Raw genomic sequence first — 12038 nt, forward strand, 5'->3', positions numbered from 1 at the left:
TCTAGAAAATGATAGGTATATTCTGATTGGCTGCTATGGGCATAGCACCTCCACTTTTTTTGATAAGTCTACCCCCAGGAGTGGAGTGATCCGTGCTGCAGTATCCACTGGTGAGCAGGCTACGAGATCCTGTTATATTGTCCTTGTGATCACATGCGCGGGAGTTCCAATCATTGATTGGCCAGTCGTCAGAGTCTGTGTCGAGTTTCTTCCTCAATGGAATTCTATGGGGCAGATTCAATTCCCAGAACAATGCAGGCTGCGCACTATGGTAATAGCTGCACATTATTACTGTTACTACTGTTTCAATGCTGATTTTTGCTGGCAGCTCTTGGAGCCTGCGTAGTTCTAAAGAACTGAATTGAATCTGCCCCTATATACGCCAATATAATCATGGGCTCACAGTCACAGCCTGCTACCCAGGTAGACTCTATGTGATTGAGCAATACAAGAAAGAAAGTCCCTGGCTCTCTACCTCTGTCCTGTAGCCATCATCAAGCCAAATCTGGCCCTGGTTGGGTGTAAGGCAGTGTTGACTAACCTGTGACACTCCAGGTGTTTGTGAAACTACAAGTCCCAGCATACCCTTCCAGCAATAAGCTGCTATAAATTGGCAAAGCATGCTGGGACTTGTAGTTTCACAAACACCTGGAGTGTCACAGGTTAGCCAACACTGGTGTAGGACAACTTCATGCAATCTCCATAGTATGTTATTGCCTAAATTAACTACTATGTAAAGTTTGGGCATTTTACACTGTTCCGGAGTGCCATCTACAGCTGCTTTGAAGTATGCTCATAAGTAGGTTGACTTTCCCTTGTGTTCACTAAAATTTTAAAGCCGTCATTTATTTTATTTATTTTTTATGCCGACGGCCGTTACTGCAGATCTCCAAACTCAAATGTTGATACAGACAAAAACTGTACCCAGTGTTACCTCTTTGTAAGTTTGAAGGACAAAAAAAAAAATCAAACAAGTCCATACAAATTAAAGGGCACATGTTTTTTTTACACTTGTTCTGATTAAAATGTAGTCCAGCAAGTGTCGTTAACACCCAATTCAGTAGGCGTTAATTTGTTTAGCTAAACATTAATCTTTACGCACATTTGCTATTTTATACAATAGATGTGGCCGTGACAGCAGGATGGGATATACCATACACCATTATAAAGAATACATAGGACAAGACTTATTTACAAATGTACATGCTAAATAGTTTGTGTTTTCTTCTTTAACAATCTCTAAAATTTCTAGCCACCTGTTTGTATGCAAAACATTAATTATCATTGAATATATCTCAGATACACATACTGGGTTGTCCAGCTTTAGATATTATTATCACAGTATTTTATTTTGTCCTGTTCTCTTCACCTCTTTCTCATCAGGACAGATGCTTTTTCACAAAATACTGCAAACAGCATAAGCTACAGATTAGAGAATATACCACGACGTAAGGGGTGTAGTCTTAATGAAGGTGAACACAAGAAATCAGTAGGTACATTGTAGTTTCAGGTACACCAGTGCGCTACACTTAGGTGGGAGTTGGCATGGTCTTGCTCTACAGACAGTATCCTCCACCTAGTGAACCTAGAAAAATAGTCATACTTAGCTGTTCATCACCATGAAGCGCTGCATAGAGTTTCTTGATGTCTTGCAAAGATGTCCAGTGGGTTACAGAACTGGGGGATCTGAAAGGTGGAAGAGGAATGGAATGATGGAGCTGAAGCATATGAACTAGGTATACCAAAGCTGGACTAAGGCTTTGGGGGGCCTGGTGCACTTTAGAAGGGTGGGGTACGTTAGCCCAAAATAATGTTTATGTTGGGCTAACTGTTGCCGGAATTATTGTAGCTGAAAAAATGAGTACCTCCGCTTAAGAAATGGGGGCCCCTATGATGTAACATGGTCATTTTAGACTACACAGGCAATACTGTGTGCACTACTGTTAGGTGCACGCAGCTCTGCCTTCACTAGCAGTACTTGGTGAAGCGAGACATACCTCCCCAGGGGCAAACGCAGGATATTTAAGGTGGGGGAAGGAAACCCCCCTTAAAAAACATACAGAGAGAGTGGCTGCGCATGCGGCAGCAGCTTCAGTTTGGCGATGTTGTACTGTACAGCAGCTGCGGCGCTGTCAAAGAAGTGTCCACGGCAGTGCTGTATTGTTTGTACCGCCGCGGACGCCTCTTTGACAGCGCCGCGGCTGCTGTCCAGTACAGTGCTTAGCGCCCGTTCGTTTGCGGAGGGGAGGGGTTTCTGGAGAACCAGAAACCCCCCCCCCCTGCATGCGCCCCTGCTCCCAACTGTCCTTGTAGACTGACTAAATCCTGACTAAGCAAGACAGTCACCCAAATTCGGGACTGCCCCACCAGATACAGGACAGTTAGTAGACTGCCCTGCTCTCTCCTACCTGTTCTTGTCACTGTCACCACCTGTGGCTACTGGCGTCTTTAGCTCAGTTGCTGCTTGTGTAGATCATTGAATTTTTGTAAAAGGAAAGGTACGTAAAATTCAGAAAGCCCCATCGTTAAATCAATAGCACCCAGGTTTAATAGTTAGGCCTCTCTCCCTGCAAGACTCTTCTGTCTGCCTCTTACAGCCGGCCCACATGGGACGAAGCCTGTAGTGCACGTCCCATGTGAGACACCATCTCTATGGGCAAACATAGGGGAAGGGAGGGAGGAACAGATCATGCTATCCGTGACTGTATGAAGGTGGCTGGTCCTGGTGGAGGTGCCAGCCACCAGGAACCATATTGTACCTGATCCGGTGAGTCCCCTGAGAGAGGCAGGTGCCACCAGGACCCCCCCACTTCCTTTAATCCAGTTCTGACCACCATTAATCCCCACAGCACAAACAACATAAAAGCAGTGCTCTGTAAATTGTATGCAAACTGGTTGATATTTCAGGGGTTTTTTTTATTTGTTAAAAAACAACAATATTTTACTAGTTTATTTTTATTCAGTTTTTATTAAAACTGTTACCACCCCCATCTGTTCTCCAAATACAAATGTCACATTAACAATCCTCTCACTAATTCCGCCAACCGCAGCGTCAGAGTACAGCTCTGTAAATGAAAGAACATGGCAAATGTCTAAAAAAAAATGTATTATGCAAAATGCTTTTTTTCACTGCTGTTTTACCTGCATAAAATATCTCCAATATAATATATATTACCTAGCAGCCAAAAAATGCAGTCAGCACACTGAAAACCGAAGTGTAAAAATATGCTTAATTAAACTTTTCTATATCTTGCGTTTTTCCGTTCTTGCCATCTAATTTAATATTATTATTATTATTTATCTTTACATTACTGTGAAGCTGTCATATAGGACAAGGATAACAGTTTTCAGAAAGAGCAGTAACATGACCTGATGTCGACAGAGACAGTGCGGTATTTTTACTAAACTGTGGGTTTGAAAAAGTGAAGATGTTGCCTATAGCAACCAATCAAATTCTAGCTGTCATTTATTTCATACATTCTACATAATGACAGCTAGAATCTGATTGGTTGCTGTAGGCAACATCTCCACTTTTTCAACCTGCAGTTTAGTAAATACACCCCAGTGAGTGCTCATCAGCAGTCATTAAAAGTTTGAAACCCACCGTATATATATATACAATGGACGGGCGCATAAGGAGGCACCTAACAGGGACCAAGAGAACGATACCTGCTTAGCATTAGTTGTAGGTCAGCAATGGCTAAAAAGTAAATTATTCCAATATGTGTTCCCAGGCCTTCCCGTATGTACTCTGAATTCCAGGGATTCCTGCTATGGAAATGTAGTTGTGCACATCTTAATACCAGGATAGCCACATTGCCTTAATTTAACTTTTATTGCATCTCTCCCCCAACCCCTCCACCCTTTGCTGAAGTATGTCCCCAATAAACTAAACGTCCCATCTGTTTCAAAGAAAAGCTAAGTAAGACTGAATAGAAATACATCCTATCAGTAATTAAAATGATCATTAATTGTTTATACTGACAGGCATACAACAGAAACAATTGGTAAAAACATGAAACAAACGTTAAACTGCTGCACCTGCGATTCTGAAAGACGAGATATGAAGAAGAAAGGATCAAAAAGTTAAAACCACCTTTATTATTCAGATGGATATAGCTGGATGGATATAGCTAAACGCGGCAGCGGCGTATACAAAGTGATGGTCTATTCCCGGTCCTCACATCCCTTTCTCAAGCTTGCAAAACACATGAATAAAAAGGCACCAAGATTAATCATCTCCATCATTCAGAATATTAACAATACATATTACTGAGGGCTTTACTGTATAAATAACAAAAAAAACATAGTACTAACAAAATTACATGAAAGCGGCCATATATTAAATGTTATGGTAACAGTGAAATATAAATGTATTAGGTGAATATGGCAAAAAATATATTAGAATATGTCTGCCAATATCTTTGTAGCTGAGCTAGAATAAAGGGACATTTATACTGACACTATGATTAGTCAATTTGAATTAGTCTGGCTCCTCCACATATATAACATATTTATGGTTTGCAATAAGCAAAAACAGGAGCACACCACTATGCACTGAAATCTTTTTAGTCCATAACAGAGTACACAATTACAGGATAATATTTAATACAATTCTTCCAACAGCTGATTTGAATTAGACAGTAATACACAGCAGATACAGCGGACATAAGTCACTTAAAAATCTGGCTGCTCACTTGAACTAATGTTAATTATTTCTGGCCATATGGCCAATACTCTCAAAAGGCTAAGGCAGTGTTTTAATAAAAGGGAGACAAAGCAGATAAAATTCTAGTTAGCAGACTTAGAACCTGAAACTCTCACCGGAACCTTCACGGTATTAAAACTTGTTCTGGCCATGTCACTTATGACCCCTAAATCCAATTGAAAAGAATTCCAGAAATATTGGTTACTCATACAAGCTACCATTACACCCACAAACCCACCCTACTTCAATAGATCAGTTTATCAACAACTTCCTCTCCAAAGTTAATCTCTCTATACTTTCTCTGGAGCAACTAAGTATAGAGATATCCTACTGCTTTCCAGCTGTTTATTATTATTAAAAAAAAGACTCTGTGTTTCAGATCCTTCTTCTCTATTCCATGTTCAATGCCCTTCTCTGGGTATCACATCCACAACTGAGCAAGCTTCAGACCCATCTCTCTTCTAAACAACAACATCAAGCTCTATGCTCTAAGATATTAGCCAATAGACTGAGCTGGGCTCTCCAATGATCCACTATACTCAGGTGGGGTCTATCCCAGGATGTCAGTCCAGGGGCAAACAAATGTGGGCTGTCAACCTAGTCCACATCAAAACACCAGAAAAACACAAGTCTGACTTCAACCTGACCAGATATATTCTTTATATTCTTCCCCATCAACAAGAATGTTGAGCAATGTCATCCCATTAGAGATCATCTTAATCAACAATGGTACCAGACAAGGTTTCCCATTGTCTTCTTCATCATCAACATCATCATCAGCTACAGTATTTCTATCCACCTTAACAGGAAGGCTTGAGAGTCTGAAGTCTTGTTGAAATAAATGTATGTTTATTTCCTTATTGTTAGCAGCCAGAGATAATATCTGAAGCAAAAAGCCATTGGAGCAGGAGTCTTATTGCTGTACAAGGCCCAAATAATGGCACAAGCCTGAGGAACAGAAGGCACCCTGCTACATGCTTTAGTTGTAGTGGGCAGCAGATATCTCAGGACCAGGGCAGCAGGGTCCTCAGGACTGAAGGCCAGGACAATAGAGACCTCAGGTCCAAAGACCAGGAAAGCAGGGTCTTCAGGACCGAAGGCCAGGAAAGCAGGGTCCTCAGAGCCGAAGGCCAGGAAAGCAGGGTCCTCGGGACCAAAGACCAGGAAAGCAGGGTCCTCAGAGCCGAAGGCCAGGAAAGCAGGGTCCTCAGGACCAAAGGCCAGGAAAGTAGGGTCCTCAGGACCGAAGGTCAGGAAAGCAGGGTCCTCAGGACCGAAGGCCAGGAAAGCATGGTCCTCAGGACTGAAGACAAGATGAGCAGGGTCTTCAGGACCGAAGGCCAGGAAAGCACAGACAAGAACCTTAGTGCCATGATACACACAGGGACCTCTGGAGGTTGGGGACACACAGGGACTTCTGACAGTGATCCAATAACAAGACACTAAAGCAGAGAGGCAACTTCTCATATCGGTATACGGTGTGGATGGCTGGGACTCAACAATATAGTTTAACACTTTCTTCTTTGATTTACCTTTATGACCGTTTCTGTCCTCATTTCTTTATATTTATATAGGAGGATTTTGTATTTTTGTACAGGTTGACCAACAATAGAAAAGAAGGCTGGAATTGAAACCCATATCTGACGAAGCACCAGTCTTTGTAGAAGCGCTTTTCTTACAGATATGCCAGTACTTGCAATTACAGCAATTAATCACCACAGAAGTAGCCATTTGGGGTCTGGACAATCTTCCGTAGACTTTCCACTGAACGTAACTTGGTGCATTTGGAGGAACAGAGAACTCAAGGGTCAAAACCTTATCCTCTGGACCTATTTCTAAGAAACAGAAAGCAAAGATGGCCCTACAAAATAAGCTTACAATCTAAGATGTGAGAGGAACACCTGAAACATTAGGTAAAGGAATAACATTGTAGCTGTTGGTGGGGAAGAGCAGGATCAGAAGTCATAATATGCCAACACAACCCCATCATACCCATACCCAGGCAGTTGGCATATAAGCTTCTATTGCACCCAGTTTACACTGAATCATAGGGGTGGATTCAATTAGCCGCGAGGCCCCATAGGACATCGCTTCGATGTCTGACTCCGTACTTTGCCGGCTAATACGGTACACAAATTTCTGCTCATTTTCCCTCACACTTTTATGGTACGTGATTGAAAATAAGAGATTTCAGTAAAATCTGACCCGTTGTTTTCTTTGCGGAGTGTTCCAGATACGCATTGTGCCCCCTAGCGCCAAATTGAATCTGGCCCTGATAGTGTTAATGACAGAGGAAACCTGATCTAAGTCTTCCCTGCACTCCCAAATACATCCAATAGACTAGACAACAGTCGGTGACATGATAACATCCCGCATTACTCAGCTTTCCACCCTCCATTTAATCATATCATCTAACCAGTAGAAGATAGAGGGGCCAAGCAACCCCCCTAGCGGGACGTCGTATAAACACAATGGGTGTTTTAAAAACAATTGGAGAGGATGGGCATCACCCTGTCTGTTAAGTGATCGTCTTCAGGCACAGCCATGAAGTGTGCGGCCCAGTACTACACTGAATGGTAGATGGCACTGGACATTCTCCAATCAGAGTAGTTGGAGATCTCAACACTCTGATTGGGTAATGGCAGGAACCATCGAGCAGGATGCAGGAAGTGTGGGGCTGTGCTAAATTGCGCCCCCCCCCCCCCACAAAGTATAGATCCACCCATGCTCTTAACTATCCCGATTAAAGGCTCTGTCCTGCTGCCCAGCCTGAGCACAGCTTTGTTCTGCTGGGGGAAAGTTGGGAGATATGTTCCTTTCACTGCTGCTCTTCAGAGTGTGCACAAGATTAAAAGGGTGCTTTGTAGTTGGCTCTGGGCGGGCTATTGCTCCGAAACTTTGAACCCACCCACTAGTGGGACATGGCCATATCCCATTATTAATTACCATGCTCCCTTCCCATGAACATTATTCTGATTCCCCAACTTTAAAAGTTGGGAGGTTTGATGTAATGCTTAAGTGTTCAGTGCTTCTGTAGTTAGAACAAATAATTCACATTAAATGCAGTGTTCCAGCAAACATGGGACCATGAAATGAATAAATCCCATATTGTCCAATTGAATTGTCCCTTGGTCCTCTCAGTGCAATATTTTTATTTTTTCAGGTTTTGAACTCTCACAGTACCTTGAAAATAAAGCCATTGCTCAGAATTTTGATATACAATGCGCCATCTAGCGGTCATCCTTAACAATTGTATCATCGTCATTTATTTATATAGCACCAGCAGATTCCATAGCACTTTACAATTGGGAACAAACAGTAATAAAACAACCCTGCTTGCAAGCTTACAATCTATGGGACAATGGTTTGATACACAAGGGTATATGCTACATCATATTGAATATTTGTCCAGCTAGAATGCAAAGTTTACAAAGTATTTAGAGGGCTGTAGGCTCAATCACGCAACTATGTTGGTCAGAGGGTCGTTGTCTTGTGTTAACTGTGTAGAGGATGATAATAGGGTAACCTGGGAAGATTAAGAAGGTGGTAGAGGAATACTATAAGCTTGTCTGAAGAGGTGTTGTTTTCAGAGAACACTTAAAGGTTTGAAGACTAGAGGAAAGTCTTGTGGTGCGAGGGAGTGAATTCCATAAAGTGGATGCAGCCCGAAAAAAGTATTGTAACCGAGAATGGAAGGAAGTGATGAAAGGGGAAGAGAGACGCAGATCTTGTGCAGAACGGAGGTGTCGAGTGGGAGATATTTTGAGAAAAGTGAGATATATGTTGGTGCAATTTTGTTGATGGCCTTGTATGTTAGTAGAAGAATTATATTGGATTCGTTGAAAAACAGGCAACCAATGTAGAGACTGACAGAGTGACTGGCCAGATGTAAAACGATTTGTATGTTAGATTTTATTTTATAGTGAATATTTTAACAGTGCTAAACTGTGCAAATCTAGCTGTTAATAGAATTTAAGTAGAATAATAAAGTCAAGTGGAGTAAGAGACATGATTGTGTCTAATAGGTGTTTAAAGTTAGCTAATCAGTTTGTGGTGTCACTATCACCTTAGCATTATTGCTCAGTATCACGAAAGAACGGACAGGATCAAGGAGAATGAACTCTATTTATGGCTTGTAATTCTATGACTGTCACCAGGTTATAGCTCCAGTTATGGTACCTAGAGCAAGAAACTCACATAGAGGAAGGTTGGCTTTTTGATTTTCCCGCAGATCTAGATACCAGCTTGTCTTTTCCAATATGTAAGAGGTTTCTTTCCCTCTACGAGCAGAATGGTCTCTATGGTGTGCCCCTCAGTGTCTCTCCTAAATATCTCTTGCCTCGAGTTTTCCCACATGCCTTACGTCTGCTCCAACTTTATTACCTCCAAACCTCGTCTGCCCTCTTGCATCCTGTCTGTCACCCCATGTCTCATCTCCCTCGCTGGGTCATCTTAGCCGCTCTTTTCCCCAAACTGCCCCACTGTCTTACTTACATACCCACCTGTGCCTTCCTTGTACCCAGATTTTCCATACTACCCAGTTTATTCTATCACGTGGAAGAAGCGGCGTGGCACTGGTGACTTACATTGGTCCATATAATTAACAAGTACCAAAACAAAAAAAGTGTTATTAATTGAAATAAGTTTTAGTTAAAAAACAAAACAAAAATAAACATTTTATATAATTTATATATCATATATACTGATGTTGTATCTGGGACTCCAGCTAAGGCAGGGTGGGAGGTAGTAAATGTAACAGGACGATGGTATGCAGCTTCTTCATCATCACCTTACCTGGGCTGTTTTTAATGTTGTTCAAACACCGACATATTCATTCCTTGTGCCCTGTCTGTGGGCTCCAAGAGGCTCACTCGGTATAAGAGAGTTCTGGTACTTGCATGATGGGTGGGACTGATTAAGCTGGAGTGATCCTTACAGATTGGTGCTTTGTTCCTTCCACCCATATCATACACTTCATTAATACTGAGGGGCTGGGGGACACAGGGGCAAACGCAGGATTTGTGGAGGGGGGTTCCTACACCATGCCGCCAGTGGGCGTAGCACGCATGCATGGGGGCGTGGCTATAATATTAGACAGTGCTTGGCTCTTCCTATCCCCATAATATACATGTGCAATGCTGCGTGCACTACGGTTAGGTGCACACAGCTCGCCCTTTTAAAGCAGAGCCGTGTGAAGCGGGGGCAGTGTCCAGCCACCTCAATTATACAGTTCCCCAAGCTTGGAGGGGGTTTCCATGCACTAGGAAAACCTCCCCTCGGTTTGCCTATGGGGCAGGGGGCATTTGTCCCCCGGGCTGGTCCCATAGTGGGCTACCTTGGTCTGGGTCACTGGGCTACCTGCATTTTTATCCCTTTAAAATATTCCTGATATGCTGCTGAGCTGGGTTTTGCCCCCCCTCCCCGGGCTAAAATTTGCCAGCCAGTCCCTGTTAATACTCTTCATATTTCTTCCAGCACCCCCCCCCCCCCCCTCCTCATCTTCTTTATCTCACCGTTTCCCCCTCAATCCCCTTCTCCAACCTCTCTACCTCAATCTCCAAAGCACCCCACCCCCTCCTTCCTCACCATTACCCCTTCTTCAACAGCCTTGTGTCCACTCTTGTTGTTGTTCAAAGTTGTTGGTTTTTTTTTTTAACAGGTAAATCTGAAATTTGCTGACATATATGCTTGGACAGGCTTACACAGGACAAGCACAAATGATATACAGTATGTACTTTTGAAAAAGCAAGGCTATGGAAAAAAAAGTTTAAAGATACAAACAATTGTGATATAAAACTATAATATACAGACATTGCCAAGAAAAACAATATAATGTATTTGACTTAAACTGGTAAATTCTGAACAGGTAAACAGTATCCTGACTAGGAGCTAATCTGACAATGATTTTACTCTTTGGGCTCATTCACAATTATCTGCTTTTTACGCATAAATCAATGCATAAAAAATGCACTAAAAAATAGGACAAATACGGAACAATTGTGCCATTCCTACTGCTAGTTTCTAAAAAAAAACAAAAAACATCATCCCCAAAAAATTAAACACATATATCAAAGAGTAGATGGACCTGTAGGTTTTTTCTGCCATCAAATTCTATGGGGTTTATGTACCAAGGGTAAATATGGAGGAAAGAGAGCATGCAGATTTAGTATACATAATACAGATTTTCATGTAGTACCAACATTCCAGTTTTTACAGTAAGCCCGTCTCACTAAACCAATGAGAAGAGTTGGCGAAAATTCCAAATTACATTCCAAAGGCACAATATTATGCAAATACGGGAAAAAAATAAAGCATACTTACCAACAATTAATAATTATTTACAGGGACTCTGTGCGGTCTTGTGAATACTGCCTAGATCAATGATAGTAACCTTATATACTTCGAAGACCACATGTGTACCTTCAAAAGGGGCTTAATCTCAGTACTAAAACTCAATTGAATCAATGGAGACACCAATCTGTAGAAACATATCAGTTGACATTTTTTTTTTTTTAAACAAGTGTTTATTAACGGTCAAAAAAGAATTAACAGTGCAAAAGGATACATGTTATATCAAACAAAATATATTCAGTATATTGGATAGTGAGGTAGAAGTCTCCGTGCTTCGGAGATAAAATAACACAGATTTTATGAGATAAAGACCGGCATTTTTATAATTAAAAGAGAAGAAAGAAAGAAAAGAAGAAGGAAGAGAAAGATAAGAGAGAAGATCCGAGGTGGAGGGGGGAGAGGAGGTGCGAGGGGAATCCCTCTTGAAACAAAGGCAATGAGATGGGAGGGGAAAGGGTTACGTGAGGGTAGGGGGTATGATTAGGTAAAAGGGGAGCGGTATTGAGAGTAAATCAGTTGACATTTTAATGTAAGATAAACAAGTGCTACAAACTATACCAAACACATCGGACAATTCATTGTGTCTTATTCTTGACCGTATAAGAAAATTCCTGTTCAGATGTGAGACTGGACCCAAACACAGAGAGCAACTATGCAGCATACTGGTACATAACAGAGCATGCCTAAAAATTCCTTACCCCCTTTTAACCAAGTAAGCAGGAATCACACAGCTCTTTCTGGTGGAGTAAGAGGAGGGAGAGCATGTTGAGCAGACTGCACGTCCTTCCACCTCTGATCTGAGGTGAGCAAACTCACTACATATATAGAAGTCAGGTGATACCCGGAGCCCATGTAATGTGTAAATCAGCTGCTCTGGGCAAAGTGCAAGATCAAGATCAGTCTTATTCTCTGCCTTATGACCCATCGAGCTTCATCGTGAGGCATAAAGGAAAGAATAAAAGCTGGGACCAAGCTGAAA

The 12038-nt window shown here is 41.9% G+C and overlaps 1 long non-coding RNA gene across 2 annotated transcripts in view; it reads right to left on the minus strand.

The window, feature by feature from the left end:
• The window catches only part of LOC142095132 (uncharacterized), a 255687-nt gene that overhangs the window by 198566 nt on the left and 45083 nt on the right, over window positions 1-12038 (minus strand). The window lies entirely within an intron of this gene.

This window comes from Mixophyes fleayi, chromosome 6, assembly GCF_038048845.1.
Source record: "Mixophyes fleayi isolate aMixFle1 chromosome 6, aMixFle1.hap1, whole genome shotgun sequence".
Lineage (NCBI taxonomy): Eukaryota > Metazoa > Chordata > Amphibia > Anura > Limnodynastidae > Mixophyes > Mixophyes fleayi.